This window comes from Thalassophryne amazonica, chromosome 1 (assembly GCF_902500255.1).
Source record: "Thalassophryne amazonica chromosome 1, fThaAma1.1, whole genome shotgun sequence".
Lineage (NCBI taxonomy): Eukaryota > Metazoa > Chordata > Actinopteri > Batrachoidiformes > Batrachoididae > Thalassophryne > Thalassophryne amazonica.
Genome location: NC_047103.1, coordinates 172,256,701 through 172,273,945, shown reverse-complemented (window position 1 = coordinate 172,273,945; position 17,245 = coordinate 172,256,701). Strand labels below are relative to the sequence as shown.

The 17,245-nt window shown below is 42.7% G+C and overlaps 1 long non-coding RNA gene across 1 annotated transcript in view; it reads right to left on the bottom strand.

The window, feature by feature from the left end:
• LOC117520919 overlaps positions 1-2,919 on the bottom strand; it is an 82,842-nt gene extending 79,923 nt beyond the window's left edge. Inside the window, exon 1 of the long non-coding RNA XR_004563816.1 lies at positions 2,812-2,919. This is a non-coding gene — a long non-coding RNA (uncharacterized LOC117520919). The remainder of the gene's footprint in view (positions 1-2,811) is intronic.
• Positions 2,920-17,245: the final 14,326 nt, after the last annotated feature.

Genomic DNA, 17,245 nt, shown 5'->3' with positions numbered 1-17,245 from the left:
GCAGTAGAAGTAAACAGTCACAGTAGTATTCTGAGTACTGAGAGTAGTAGAAGTAAATAGTCACAGTAGTACTCTGAGTACTGAGAGCAGTAGAAGTAAACAGCAACAGTAGTACTCTGAGTACTGAGAGCAGTAGAAGTAAACAGCAACAGCAGTACTGACAGCAGTAGAAGTAAACAGTCACAGTAGTACTCTGAGTACTTAGAGCAGTAGAAGTAAACAGTCACAGTAGTACTCTGAGTACTGAGAGCAGTAGAAGTAAACAGTCACAGTAGTACTCTGAGTACTGAGAGCAGTAGAAGTAAACAGCAACAGCAGTACTGACAGCAGTAGAAGTAAACAGTAACAGTAGTACTGACAGCAGTAGAAGTAAACAGTCACAGTAGTACTCTGAGTACTGAGAGCAGTAGAAGTAAACAGTAACAGTAGTACTCTGAGTACTGAGAGCAGTAGAAGTAAACAGTCACAGTAGTACTCTGAGTACTGAGAGCAGTAGAAGTAAACAGTAACAGTAGTACTCTGAGTACTGAGAGCAGTAGAAGTAAACAGTAACAGCAGCACTGAGAGCAGTAGAAGTAAACAGCAACAGCAGTACTGACAGCAGTAGAAGTAAACAGTAACAGCAGTACTGAGAGCAGTAGAAGTAAACAGCAACAGTAGTACTCTGAGTACTGAGAGCAGTAGAAGTAAACAGCAACAGCAGTACTGACAGCAGTAGAAGTAAACAGTCACAGTAGTACTCTGAGTACTTACAGCAGTAGAAGTAAACAGTCACAGTAGTACTCTGAGTACTGAGAGCAGTAGAAGTAAACAGTCACAGTAGTACTCTGAGTACTGAGAGCAGTAGAAGTAAACAGCAACAGCAGTACTGACAGCAGTAGACGTAAACAGTAACAGTAGTACTGACAGCAGTAGAAGTAAACAGTCACAGTAGTACTCTGAGTACTGAGAGCAGTAGAAGTAAACAGTAACAGTAGTACTCTGAGTACTGAGAGCAGTAGAAGTAAACAGTAACAGTAGTACTCTGAGTACTGAGAGCAGTAGAAGTAAACAGCAACAGCAGTACTGACAGCAGTAGAAGTAAACAGTCACAGTAGTACTCTGAGTACTGAGAGCAGTAGAAGTAAACAGTAACAGTAGTACTCTGAGTACTGAGAGCAGTAGAAGTAAACAGCAACAGCAGTACTGAGAGCAGTAGAAGTAAACAGTAACAGTAGTACTCTGAGTACTGAGAGCAGTAGAAGTAAACAGTCACAGTAGTACTCTGAGTACTGACAGCAGTAGAAGTAAACAGTCACAGTAGTACTGAGAGCAGTAGAAGTAAACAGTTACAGCAGTACTCTGAGTACTGAGAGCAGTAGAAGTAAACAGTCACAGTAGTATTCTGAGTACTGAGAGTAGTAGAAGTAAATAGTCACAGTAGTACTCTGAGTACTGAGAGCAGTAGAAGTAAACAGCAACAGCAGTACTGACAGCAGTAGAAGTAAACAGTAACAGTAGTACTGACAGCAGTAGAAGTAAACAGTCACAGTAGTACTCTGAGTACTGAGAGCAGTAGAAGTAAACAGTAACAGTAGTACTCTGAGTACTGAGAGCAGTAGAAGTAAACAGTCACAGTAGTACTCTGAGTACTGAGAGCAGTAGAAGTAAACAGCAACAGCAGTACTGACAGCAGTAGAAGTAAACAGTAACAGTAGTACTCTGAGTACTGAGAGCAGTAGAAGTAAACAGTAACAGCAGCACTGAGAGCAGTAGAAGTAAACAGCAACAGCAGTACTGACAGCAGTAGAAGTAAACAGTAACAGCAGTACTGAGAGCAGTAGAAGTAAACAGCAACAGTAGTACTCTGAGTACTGAGAGCAGTAGAAGTAAACAGCAACAGCAGTACTGACAGCAGTAGAAGTAAACAGTCACAGTAGTACTCTGAGTACTTAGAGCAGTAGAAGTAAACAGTCACAGTAGTACTCTGAGTACTGAGAGCAGTAGAAGTAAACAGTCACAGTAGTACTCTGAGTACTGAGAGCAGTAGAAGTAAACAGCAACAGCAGTACTGACAGCAGTAGAAGTAAACAGTAACAGTAGTACTGACAGCAGTAGAAGTAAACAGTCACAGTAGTACTCTGAGTACTGAGAGCAGTAGAAGTAAACAGTAACAGTAGTACTCTGAGTACTGAGAGCAGTAGAAGTAAACAGTAACAGTAGTACTCTGAGTACTGAGAGCAGTAGAAGTAAACAGCAACAGCAGTACTGACAGCAGTAGAAGTAAACAGCAACAGCAGTACTGACAGCAGTAGAAGTAAACAGTCACAGTAGTACTCTGAGTACTGAGAGCAGTAGAAGTAAACAGTAACAGTAGTACTCTGAGTACTGAGAGCAGTAGAAGTAAACAGTCACAGTAGTATTCTGAGTACTGAAAGCAGTAGAAGTAAACAGCAACAGCAGTACTGACAGCAGTAGGAGTAAACAGTCACAGTAGTACTCTGAGTACTGACAGCAATAGAAGTAAACAGCAACAGCAGTACTGACAACAGTAGAAGTAAACAGTAACAGCAGTACTGAGAGCAGTAGAAGTAAACAGCAACAGTAGTACTCTGAGTACTGAGAGCAGTAGAAGTAAACAGCAACAGCAGTACTGACAGCAGTAGAAGTAAACAGTCACAGTAGTACTCTGAGTACTAAGAGTAGTAGACGTAAATAGCCACAGTAGTACTCTGAGTACTGAGAGAGCAGTAGAAGTAAACAGTCACAGTAGTATTCTGAGTACTGACAGCAGTAGAAGTAAACAGTCACAGTAGTACTCTGAGTACTCACCGGGGTCGCGCTGGAACCGCTCCTCGGTCGCCGAGCCTCGGTGTCCGTTCAGCGTGTTCAATGCGTCCGGCTGCAGGACGCCGTGTCCCTCCGCGCGCCTACCGGTGAGCTCGGCAGCGAGCAGCACGAGGAACGCGGACAGCACGCGCCGCCGCATCGCACGCGCGCGTGCACCTCACAGGTCAAAGGAACAGAATTTAAAACTTTCTATTCATTAAACGTTTCTGGAAAAAATACGAGAAAAGTCAAAACTTCCACTTTTCAGTGTTAACACGAGTTAATAAAAAATAAAATTATTGAGTTACGTTCAAACTTTTTTTTTTGAAGGCAGTTGTGGGTTTTAAATGAATATTTGTTCCGGTTCTGGTTAAAGTCTGCTTTCCTCTCGTCCGGTTCTGTGTTTTTACTGTCCGGTCCGCGTGTCAGTGCGCGTCCGTGTCCGTGTCCGCTCTGCGGACCGATGGCGGCGCTGCGGGACTTTAACGGTCCCGTCCCGGGTCACGTCATCCCGGTCAAACTGCACGCGCCTGCGTCTCCTCCGGAGTTTCCGGTCTCCGCGCGCACAAATCGGTCGTCCGCTTGCAGTCAGACACGCGCGCTGACTTTTGAGTGACAGCTCAGAGCTGTCGCCCTCTGCGATGCTGCAGCGCTCCCTCTAGTGGACGGAAAAATAAAACGCATCCTACCGGACACCGGACTGTTCCCGCCGGTTTCCTGGTAATTAACCGCTGCTGCTGTCCACGTGGCCGGTTAATAATCAATGAAGGTTATTGATCAATTCATCTCAAACATTCCATTTGATCACAATCAATGACGAAACGAACGTAAAGCAACAAACTTTCAAAATACACATTTTTAGCGCGTTTATGATGAAAAGAAATATTCAGAACAGAAATTCATCAAACAGATCTGAGACACCAGAAGACCGGAAGTGAGAAAAACAAAGGACACTGGACGACAGAAGACGACAGATGAACAGGAGGGAAGCAGAGTGTGTGTGTGTGTGTGTGTGTGTGTGTGTGTGTGTGTGTGTGTGTGTGTGTGTGTGTGTGTGTGTGTGTGTGTGTGTGTGTGTGTGTGTGTGTGTGTCCTACCAAAGATAGTGGAGCAGATAACTGTAACAATTGTTCATTTCTGGAAAGAAGCACCAAAGTTGGCACAAATACTCCTCAGACATTACTCTTGAAAAAACTGAGTAGCTACTTGAATTTTCAGTAGACGGTCAGGTAGGGGTCAATTGAAGGATTACACAGGGGTCAAAATTTAAAAATGTTCCAATCATATTGAAAGCTATACCACATTATTTGTCTGATCACAACAATACCTAAAAGGTATAGTTTGGACTATCTATGACTGAATGTTCTGGAGTTTTGGGGTAAAAACAGCAAGAATGGTGACAAAGGTCAGTTTCAGTTTGTACAGGGGTCAAAAGTTAAAGTTGCTCCAATTTTGGTAAAAAGTGGTGCAAATTATTGGTTGAACTAATAGGATTAATAAATGAAATAGTTTTGACTGTGTTGAATGTTTGGTCTGCAAGGTAAAGGTAGAGCAATGTCGACATCCATTGGATTCTATGACATGTGACATATGTTACCCTGTAACATGATAACTAAGCATGACACATAGTGCAAACTATTCCTTTTTAAACCCTATTAACTCAACCGATAATTTGCATCACATTTTACAATATTTAGAGCAACTTTAACATCTGATCCTTGTACAAACTAATGCTGACCTTTGTTACCATTCTTGCTGTTTTTACCCCATAACTCCATAACATTCAGTCATAGATAGTCCAAACTATACCTTTTAGGTATCGTAGTGATCAGACAAATAATGTGGTATAGCTTTCAATATGATTGAAACATTTTAAAATTTGACCCCTGTGTAATCCTTCAATTGATCCCTACCTGGCCGCCTACTGAAAATTCAAGTGGCTACTCAGTTTTTTCAAAAGAGTAATGTCTAAGGAGTATTTGTGCCAACGTTGGTGCTTCATTCTTCTTTCCAGATTTGAAGGATTCCTCTGTAAATATTCTGTTATCTGCTGCACTAAGATACTGATTGTGTTTTTTAAGCCCCTCATACTGAGAAATTCTGACAGTCTTCTGGTTATCCTGGGTCAAATTTTTATTGTGACAAGCTTTCATCTTACGTACAACCCCAATTCCAATGAAGTTGGGACGTTGTGTAAAATGTAAATAAAAATAGAATACGATGATTTTCAAATCCTCTTCCACCTATATTCAATTGAATACACCACAAAGACAAGATATTTAATGTTCAAACTGATAAACTTTATTGTTTTTGTGCAAATATTTGCTCATTTTGAAATGGATGCCTGCAACACGTTTCTAAAAAGCTGGGACAGTGGTATGTTTCCCACTGTGTTACATCACCTTTCCTTCTAACAACACTCAATAAGCGTTTGGGAACTGAGGACACTAATTGTTGAAGCTTTGTAGGTGGAATTCTTTCCCATTCTTGCTTGATGTACGACTTCAGTTGTTCAACAGTCCGCGGTCTCTGTTGTTGTATTTTACATTTCATAATGTGCCACACATTTTCAATGGGTGACAGGTCTGGACTGCAGGCAGGCCAGTCTAGTACCCGCACTCTTTTACTATGAAGCCACGCTGTTGTAACACGTGCAGAATGTGTCTTGGCATTGTCTTGCTGAAATAAGCAGGGACGTCCCTGAAAAAGACGTTCCTTGGATGGCAGCATGTGTTGCTCCAAAACCTGGATGTACCTTTCAGCATTGATGGTGCCATCACAGATGTGTAAGTTGTCCATGCCACACACACACAATGATGTCTGTTTTTAATGAAGTGCCACCTGAAGGATCAAAGGTCACGGGCATTCAATGTTGGTTTTCAGCCTTGTCGCCCTATATATAGAAAGTTCTTCAGATTCTCTGTATTTTCTGATTATATTATGGACTGTAGATGATGGAATCCCTAAATTCCTTGTAATTGAACATTGAGAAACATTGTTCTTAAACTGTTGGACTATTTTTTCACACAGTTGTTCACAAAGTGATGATCCTCACCCCATCTTTGCTTTTTGGGGATGCTCCTTTTATACCCAATCATAACACTCACCAGTTTCCAATTAACCTGTTCACCTGTGGACAGGTTTCTGTAATTTATGTCTGTAGCAGGTGTTCTTTGAGCATTCATCAACTTTCCCAGTCTTTTGTTGCCACTGTCCCAGCTTTTCTGAAACGCGTTGCAGGCATCCATATCAAAATGAACAAATATTTGCACAACAACAATAAAGTTTATCAGTTTGAACATTAAATATCTTGTCTTTGTGGTGTATTCAATTTTATATAGGTTCATTTCATTTCATTTCATTTATTTCGCACACAATGAAAATCAAAATTTACAAAAAAATAAATAAATAAAAAATTTACATACATTTATATATATACATACGTATATATATGAACATATGTACACACATACATACATACACATATACATACACATACATATATATACATAAAGTAAGAATAAAAAAGAAAAAATACAATATGAGAATACTGTGCAGGGGAGAGGTAGAAGCTTATCAAAGACCCTAACCCAACAAAAAACAAAAAAATGTCACAACAATAAACTAAAGGTTTATATCAATTCATCAAGTGTAAAACATGTAAATCAATCAAAACCAAGTAATATATTGACATTATAAATACTCATATAATGTCAGGTTGAACAGGATTTGCAAATCATTGTATTCTGTTTTTATTTACATTCCACACAACATCCCAACTTCATTAGAATTGGGGTTGTAGAACAAAATACATCAATGAATAAAGGATGAATCTATTAATCTCCAATAAACAGAATTAAAGATATACTGAAATTGCTGCATCTCCATTGGCTTGTTATCACCTTTATCTCAACCCCAAAACACACTTCACCTGACGTATTAGCATATTAACACACAAATAACACAATCATATAAGAACAGCAATATAACACTCCTTATAAACACGCCCTTAATGAGCCAGAGTGATAACAATAAAACTACACATGACATACATCCGTTCAGAGGCAGGTGAGCTAAACGCTACAACTAGCTTAAACGGTGAGCACATGGTGAGTGTTAAATTACACATCAGAGCAGCAGAAATAATCTACAGCTGCAGCAACATAAATACACTATATAAACAATATTTACAGGTGTACTCACGTTTCATCCACGCACGCTTGCCACGCCGGTAACTAGCTGCTCTTCCTTCATTACTCACTCTGCTGAGTCACCGGAGCGCACGCTTCCATCTGACAGAATGCCGTCAGTTACACTATATAACCAGCAGAGAGGGCGCTCCTATATGAGCCAACCAACACTACATCTATAAACATCACATGATAAACATACTACGTCCTAACTTTGGAGCCTTTTCTACAGCCGCCTCCAAATGTATAGAATACATTTGCTCATCAATAAAGGCACCAAAGTTCTATGGCTGGCCTGGAGTCGTAGGACTCGAATTGTCGTCGTCTTCTCCAGATGGAAGTGTGGGAAGGACGACCAGCCTGGCTATCAGCAGGGTGTAAACTCACTCCTTCACCTTCACGTCAGCAGGCCTGACATGCCCATCAGGGCTGGGATGAGACTTGATCACTTTCTCAATGGGCCATAGGGCTCGAGGAAGTTGGGGATCAGCAATCATCACCACACATTCTTGGATGATATCAGCTGGTGTAGCCTGCCACTTCTGGTGTCCTTGAAGACTTGGCATGTAAAGCTGGATGAAACAAGCCCTGATGTGGTCAGCCAGAACTTGAGAGTGCTTCCAACGGCGGTGACTGATCAAAAGAACATTGGGAGTTACTGGGTCCGGGGCACTGGCATCAGAAGACACATATCTCAGGGGCTTACTGTTAAGAATTCCTTCCACCTCAATAAGCACTGTGTAAAGCACTTCTTCTGTGACAGGTTGAGCCCCCACAGTGGCACAGAGTGCACTCTTGACTGAGCATATCTACCTCTCCCACACCCCTCTGCAGTGGGAGGTTGCTGGGGAGTTAAAATGGAAGGCAATCTTCTGTGTTGAAAGGAGCTGTTGCAATTCTGGAGAGATTACTGCGACGGTCTCACGGAGTTCCTTCTCACCTCCCTTGAAGTTTGTCCCCTGATCGGAGATCAGCTCTGCAGATGTTCCTCTGTGGGCAATGAATCAACAAAGTGCCATCAAGAAGGCATCTGTATCAATGGCAGTCAGGAGATCCAAGTGCACTGCCCTGGTAGTAAGGCACTTGAAAATCATCCCCCATCTCTTCTCCAATTGCCACCCACCTTGAGTTCACAGGGCCCAAAGCAGTGCATCCCAGTAGAATAAAAAGCAGGCTTGAACAGGTGCAACCGGGCTGATGGAAGGTCTGCCATCTTTGGTACATCTGGTCTTGCCCTCCAGCGCCAACAGTCAGTGTAGCTATACTGGTGGTGCCAAACCGCCTCATGCCCTCGCAGGATCCAGAAAGAGCGCAGAAGCTTACTAAACACCTGCTCTGGGCCTGGGTGTCAGAGCCGGTTGTCAAAGTCCTGAATCAGAAGCTTAGTCACTGGATGGCTTGGATCTAGGATGACTGGATGAAGAGCTGTCGGGTCTAGGTCTTCTGCACGACACAGTCGTCCTCCATCTCGGATGACCTCTCCAGTCTCATCCAGCTGAGGAGATAGAGTGAGAAGTCAGCTGCTTCTTGAGACTGGCTTCCCAGTTTTCAGTAAGCTGTACTCTTGTGAGAAACTATCCATCTGAGCCCTTTGGAGGACCAACCGCTCAGCTTGGCGATAATCTTCAGCAGCAGTGGTGGGCACAGATAACCAAAAACTTAACTTCAATAACAGATAATCAGATAACTGAAAAGTTATCTTTGATAAAGATAAACCGATAAACCATCCAAAAATGTATTGGAAGTTACAGATAACCGATAAATTCTAGTATTGTCTCCAGTACACTTGCAACTACTAACAAGCTGATTTTGAGTTTTAACACCACAATCGCTTTTGGAAGCATTAAAAGGGACAACAGACCCCAAACAATGAGTCAGCACTTCTGTCTTTGAGCATCCTGTCCCCTGCTGGGAGCTCCTGTTTACTACATAGCTTCCAGCAGAGCCGCAAGCTAAGGAGTGCTATGAAGCTCACCTCTCTGCTCAATCACAATGATGCTCTCAGGCGGAGGAGGTCTTGGAAAATAAAGCAATGCTGAGTTATGGTTTGGTGTATAAATAAAATGAATACTGATAGAATAACTGTCAGTTCTGTCATTTGTACAAAGTTAAAACATAACATATATCTTTTAATGTTGAATAATGCACTAATTCTGAAGTTTTGTAACAAACACAGACAGATCACAAAGGATTCTGGGTAAAATGTGCCTCGGCTAACACTGATTGGTTTGACTCATACATTATGTAAACCAACACGTTAATGTGACATGTGTGGTGTGTTGGTGTTTACAGATAAATGTGCTTTTGTAAAACATTCCATTTTTTATTTGTAAAAAAAAAAGGCATTTAAAAAAAAAAAAAAAAAAAAAAAAAGCCAAGTTGTAATTAGATAACTGTCTGATATAATGTGTGTCAAAAATAAATAATAGAACACTGCTATGATCTACTGGTGTCAGACGTTCAGTGCTTAAGCTGGGTTTACACTGTGCGAGTTTTGGCCTTTTTTCAGATGATTGTGCGAGACGGTTCAGAGAGTGTGAGAATTTTTTTGGATCGCACCGAGTTTCAGGTTTAATCGTGCCTCCTGCATCGTTTAGTATACATGGAATAACGAGCTGCATTTAACATCTCACGACCACCTCCTGATTGACAATCGTATGGTCAGATGAGAATCAAACCTGTTTCATATTCTGGTCTGCCGTCGTGAGGGTATCCTGCTGCTGAAGAGCTACAAGCATCCAACCTCTATCACTGTGCCTGTGCAAACACCGCAGAGCTGTGTTGTAATGTTTTTTGTTTGTTTGTTTGTTTTTGTTTTTAAACTTTGATGTCTCCCATCAAGAGTTTTTGTAAATTAAGTTTGAAAAAAAAGCTTCTGTTTACGTTTTGCTTCTGGAAACACGAGTCCGACATGTGGTTTTTGAGCGTACAATGTGTGTGAGAACATAAATCGTGCACTCTGAACTTTTACACCGTGCAGTTCTGTGGTACAGGTGAGCTGGAACCAAGTACAGTGATTGAAAATATCAGCTCAGCTTCAGTTTGAATACTGCCATTAACACTACTGGCCAGTAGATGGCAGTAGAGACCGTGAAAACTTGCCAAAACAAAATTCCAGATAATGGAGCCTGAACAGAGTGTCTAAATGCATTTGTCCTGTTGTGAACGTACTGAGATTACCCTATCCTACCCATAATGCACTGGGCACAGCATGTCCACACTAAAACCTTAAAAATTAGCACATTACTTTAAAACTAAAACATATATCTGATATTTTCACTTTATAAAAATTCAGACGTGACAGTAATTTTAAATAACTTGGTTAAAATTTGAACCATAAGTTAAAAATGTATGCCTCTGGATGACTTGGGTGATATTGCCAGCATATCAGTATGGGATTAAAATAAAGATTTTTTTTTTTTTGGCCTGCAGAGGATAGAGTGGTTTCTTCTAGAACTACCTCTTTTCTGTTTGCAGAAGGCGGCACTATACATCTGCTATAAAACGTTTAACACGTAGGTGCTCAACTGATTTTAAATTTTAAAAATGTTTGTAGCTGTTCAGCTTTGTTTACTACGTTAATGGTCTAAAAATTATCGGACAAAAATTTATCGGAAGATAATTAGTCCAATAATGGTTTTTAAAGTTATCTAAAAAGATAATCTGATAATGAAAACATTATTTTTGATAATTATCAGTTATCAGAACTGTGTCCACCACTGTTCAGCAGTAGAGTGACTATTAGCATCAGCTGCCCCATGCAACTCCCGCACAGTCACTCCTAGCAGCTCCCTCCAGGAGTTCCACTGGTTAAGGTCTGGAGTAGGCTGACTTGATGCAACCGCTGTGACCCCACAAAAGACAGACTTGTCCAGCTCTGATGCGTCTTGTGCTTGATCCAAAATAGGATCCTCTGGCCATAAAACTGAGCTCTGCAAGACAAAGGAGGGTCCCTGACTCCCTGACACCATAATCCACTTGGTGGTGTTTATAGCCAAGGACGTCAGTGTAGAAAAGCCAGCTCAGCCCTAGTGTGGACTCCGGAGCATCTGTCTTGTTCTGAGCTAGCCATAGCTCTATACTAGCAGAACGGCTCTCTTCAGGTAGGTGGTTGATAACCTCTGGTTGGTTGCTGGCCCACCGATGCAGCTCAAAGCCAGCAGACACTAGGAGGACTTGTAATTTGTCAACCAGAAGCCTATAAACATAAAAAAAAAACCCATCCACATAAAAACACAATTTAACTGAGATCCACACATCTTTATCTGACTGACTGTTATAGTTGACGTGGTGCTAGAAGGCAAATGTGGCAAAACATGGACTACATGTTGTTCCGAATGGTAATACCTGCCACTCATACACCGCAGGAAGTTCCCCTTGACTGACATCACACCAAAGTGGAGGAGGGCACAATCTTTTGGGAGGAGGCGAACCTGGTTGAACATGCCCATGATGTCTCCACTGATGGCCACTGCATGTTCTTGGAAGTATAGCAGGACTCCCAGAAGTGATACTCCTAAAGTCGGTCCAGGCAGCAAGTAATCATTGAGGCTCTGTCCTCTGTACTGGTAGACACAGTTGAAGACCAGTCTATTCTTACCATTATGTCTTACCATATGGTGTGGGATGTACCAGGCCTCATGGACATCCTTAGCTGGTGCTTCAGGGCCACACTTTATGATAGAGCCTGCCTTGATCAGTTTCTCCATCTGCACTTTGTAGGCTGCAGCCTGTGCAGGGTCTCTGGCCAATCAGTGTTCCACACCTCGCAAGGTGGGCATAACTGCTGCTTTGGTAGCCTGGAGGAGCAGCATGTCTCTCCGGTGCAGCAGTGGGGTGACATAATGGAGTATGCCATTGAGCTCTACTCTGGTGGTCTTCATCTCAAGGATACTGATGGCCTCCTGGTCTTGCTTTGAATGAGTGAGTTTTTCACTCCTGAATAGGACCATATCAACCTGCCATAATCTCTCAACATGCCTCATCAGCTCGCTCACCTGGGGTGCTACTGTCATCAAGAGCTGCGCATTGCTGCGGCTGAGCAAGGTGACATATTACACTAGCTGGGCCCTGCAGAGTCCAACCCAGCCTCGTGTGGATGGCAGCAGGTCATCCTGGAGGTTTCAACCTAACAGGTTCAATGGGGGTGATGAGGTGGGGATGATTGTAATTCTTCCTGAGCTGCTTTGTGGGGTAGGTATGACTAACCAGTCCAATGCGAGCAGCGGTGAATGCACCTGTAATCTCGAACCTGATCTTTGGCTTAGCAGAGGAAGAAAGGAAGAATGACACTGATGCACACCAGAGTGTCTGAACTTCCTGTCTGATGGTGTGTAGTGGTAAACCCTCTGAGGGTCATTGCACTCCCAACTTCTCTGCTGTCTCTGGCAGCAGCATAGTTCTCTCTGAACCGTCATCCAATATAGTGTAAGTGTGGAGTGTTGGATCACCATAGTGAATGCAGACTTTAACGACTTTCAGCAGGACCCGGCTACTTTCTGTGGGTCGGTCTAGATACAGCACCTCTGTTGTAGCTGCCATGTCATAGCTCACCTCTGGTGTTGTTGGCAGAGCTTTAAGTGGCCTCACATTGACTTCATGCAGCACCTGAAGGTGTGACCGTGCACAGCGCCAGCATCTCTTGTTGCACCTTATCCATTCTGCCAGCTGTTCCTTGGTCAACATGGAGACTGCTGCACACTGACTGAGATAATGCTCCTCATTATTGCAGAATGGACAGTAGGGCTTGCTCTTGTTCCCCTTCAAAGAGATACCCAAAGTTCGAACCTCTGGCCTCTTATCTGCATCCCACCACGGAGCACGGTAGCAGGCCGATTTCTCTGGTGACCATCAGGTCAGGGCACTGGCCTCTGCCTAGCCCCTCTCATATCTCAGCCACTCTGACAGATCAGGTAAGGTGTGAGTTCTTGTGCCTCGATAGAACATGCAGCGGCAGAACTCTGCTCTCTGTTCAAGTGGTAACTTGCTCAGCAGACGAGCAACACGGTGAGCCACATTGTAACTGTAACTGTAATGTCCACAACATTCCCACCAGGGACTGTACTTGGAGAGCAAACTTCTCAAACGCAGCAACATCTCCCCACCTGATAACCGATGATTCCAGCACAGCAGTAATGTGCCTCAATGCAATCTGATGTGGTTGACCAAACTTATCATTCAAGGTGGCCATTATGTCAGAGAAGGGTGTTGGAGAGCATCTGCTATCAACCGGGCCTCTTCTAGTTACAGGTGATTGACCAACACTTGATACTTAAACAGTTCTGGGACGTGTGGTGGTAATAGGTTCTCCAATGACAGCTTAAGACAAGGAAACCCACTTGGGTCATGATGAGAGAAGTTGCAGATGGTTGGGTGTGGTCCATAGTAACTTGACTCAGCAACATTGAAGTTCCTGTCCGGAAGCAGTCGAGATGGTTTTGGCTGCATCCATGACGTGACAAGAGGCTGCTGGGAATTGCATCCTGGCTCACTCTTTGGACCACCATATGCTGCAGAAGACTTGGGATCATCTTAGGGTGCTGACGCTGCAGAAGGGAAGACAGACAAAGGAACATGACATGAGATATAGTCACATAGTTATTCACGTTGGCACCAATGATATCAGGATGAAGCACTCAGAGATCACAAAAATGGACATAGAGAGGACTTGTGACCTTGCCAGAAAGATGTGTCGGCATCGATTAATAGTTTCTGGTCCCCTCCCCTCCCGGGGTACTGATGAGGCATTTAGCAGGCTGACATCGTTAAATAGGTGGCTGGCGCAGTTTTGTAGGCAGCAAGGCTTTAGCTTTATTGATAACTGGCCTTCGTTCTGGGGCCGCAGTGGCTTGCTGATGCCGGATGGCCTCCACCCTACTGGGGAAGGCGCCGCCAGCTTGTCTGTAAACATAGATAGAGCTCTACAGGGAGGGTAACATTAGGAATCTACAGCAGGCCATGAGCAGGTGATTAGAGACCCTGCAAGGCCTATGACAAATGTGGGTGTGGAATCCATTAGCTTAGTGGGGAATTTAGTGCAGAAAATCGACTATGGTGATAGTGCAGTTTATTTGCCAGTGAGACTGTGGCCTGCTTCCCTAGTCATGTCCATAAAAATCATAGAGGGATATGCTTTCCAAACTTAATACCCATTACTATATTGGATGATGTTGAAATTGAGGATGGCCCAGTGGTTGTTCCAGCGATAGCAAAGATTTTGTGTCTGCTACCTACAACACGCATGGAATGTCTCAAACTTAAACCTATTTCTAGGCATCTTATATATGCTACTCTGGAACCACCCCTAAACCCAAACAGTTCAACTGTCAACCCCACTGAGGTCCTTAGACTGGTTCTCATTAACATAAGATCACTGTCCTCATAATCATTGTTGATCAATGATCTAATTATTGATCATCACTTAGATATGATTGGGCTATGTGAAACCTGGCTTAAAACCTACAGCTGTCCTCCCCTTAAATGAGGCCTGCCCACCAGCATATACATTTAGTCACATCCCTCGTGATGCGAAGCAAGGTGGGGGTGTTGCTCTTATTTATAAATCTAGGTTTAGCCTGTTAGCTGTTGGGGGTTACAAATATCACTCGTTTGAGCATCTGATTCTTCACTCTGCTCAGGATATTACACATTGCCAAGGTCAGAAGAATAAAAATCAGTCGTATTACTTTGTCACTGTATATAGGCCTCCTGGCCCATATTCTGAATTCTTAGATGAATTTGGTGCATTCATCTCTAACTTGTCAACTAGTGTAGATAACATTTTGATCATTGGTGACTTTAACATTCATATAAATAAGTCTTCTGACTCCCTTTGCAAATCATTTATGGTAATTGTGGATGCATTAGGATTTGGCAATGCATTCGGGATTCGACGCACATTAGTGGAAATACCCTGAATCTGGTTCTCGCACGTGGTATTGCTGTCATGAATATTGACATCATGCCTCTTACATCAGTGGTGTCTGATCACTCACTTATTTTTACAGTTTTGCTGCCGTGTTTAGTGGAACAACAACCTTATATATCATTACGGCGATGCATCAACTCCTCAACTAAGACTGAACTCGAAGCTAGACTGCCTGATGTCTTAGCTTCACATTTGACAAATACTCAGTCAGTAGACAGACTTGTGGATAGTTTAAACTCAGTGCTCAAAATTACACTCGACATGATTGCACTACCTGTGTTAAAACCACGCTCCCCCAAATCACAGTCACCTTGGTTCAATGATTATCTGCGTGACCTCAAGCATAAAGCAAGTGGTCTAGAACGGAAATGGCGTCGTTCAAAATTAGAAGTATTTCACCTTGTGTGGTGTGATGCTATCTTAGACTATAAGCATGCACTACTGGCTACAAAGCGGACTTACTACTCTGATTTGATCACCAAACACAAGCATAACTCAAAGTTCTTGTTCAACACAGTGGCAACACTTCTGCATGGACAACCACCTGTAGTTCGCTCTCCTTTTACAGCACAAGATTTCCTGGATTACTTTGGGAAGAAAATAGAAGACATCAGGTTAAACATATCCCAGCATGCCTTAACCCAGCCACTACACCCTGCTATTGAGGTGGGCGCCACCACTGAGGTATTACCTAGATTTACAGAATTTGATAGTATCTCACTAGGCATGCTGACGAAACTCGTAACATCAACAAAAAGCACAACCTGTTTATTTGATCCTATACCAACAAAACTGTTTAAGGACCTGTGGTCCACTCTTGGGCCGACTGTGCTGGAAATTATTAATCTTTCTTTAATTTCTGGATCTGTTCCTAAATGTTTCAAATCTGCAGTGATTAAACCATTACTTAAGAAACCTAATCTTGACCCTAGTGTATTGACAAATTATCGGCCGATATCAAATCTATCATTTTTCTCTAAAATTCTGGAAAAAGTGGTGTCACGGCAGCTCGTAGACTATCTTACTGAGAATAATCTCTTTGAGCCACTGCAGTCTGCTTTTAGAAAATATCATTCCACAGAGACGGCTCTCACTAAAGTGGTGAATGATCTTCTGCTTACAATGGATTCAGACAGTACTACTGTTCTGTTGCTGTTAGATCTCATTGCTGCATTTGATACCGTGGATCATCATATTCTACTTGATAGGCTGGAAAATCATTTTGGGATTACTGGGAGTGCCCTTGCATGGCTGACGTCATACTTGACCAGTCGTTCTCACTGTGTTTTGTACAGTAACACTACCTCTAACCTTAGTGACATGAAATTTGGGGTTCCACAGGGGTCTGTCTTAGGCCCCCTACTTTTCTCCCTTTATATAGCACCCCTTGGGCACATATTGTGGCATTTTGGGATTACCTTTCACTGCTATGCAGATGATACTCAGTTGTACATGCCGATAACTGCTGGTAATCTCGTTCACATAAAATCCTTAGAAGATTGCCTTGCAGCAGTGAGAAGTTGGGTGTCTCGACACTTCCTACTTTTAAACTCTGATAAGACTGAAATGATGGTTCTTGGTCCAGTGAAACATCAGCATCAATTTGAGCAGTTAACGCTCAGCCTCGGCTCGTGTGTCATACATCACACTGACAAAGTGAGGAACCTTGGGGTAATTTTTGATCCTTCGTTGTCCTTTGGCCTCCACATTAGAAATATTACTAGGACTGCTTTCTTCCACCTGCGAAATATAGCGAAGATTTGTCCCCTACTGTCTATAGCTGATGCTGAGACCCTGATCCATGCATTTATCTCTTCTAGATTAGACTACTGCAATGTTCTATTTTCTGGTTTACCGCAATCTAGCATTAGGGGTCTCCAATTGGTTCAAAATGCTGCAGCCAGACTTTTGACACGAAGCAGAACGTTCGACCACATTACACCCATTTTGGCATCTCTTCACTGGCTTCCTGTCCCAGTGAGACCAGATTTTAAGGTTCTGCTACTAACCTAGAAAATTATTCATGGACTGGCACCTCCCTACCTAGCTGACCTAATTAAACCTTACGTACCAGCCCGGGCTTTACGTTCTCATGGTGCAGGACTACATTGTGTCCCTAAGGTGAATAAGAAGTCTGCGGGTCACAGAGCTTTCTCTTATCGTGCCCCTGTTCTGTGGAATGATCTCCCTGCGTCAATAAAACAGTCAGATTCTGTGGAGATTTTCAAGTCCAGACTTAAGACGCACTTATTTTTGCTTCCATATGGCTAGCATACTGGTACAGTTTTGTTTTATGCTTTTTACTCTTTTAATTCATTTA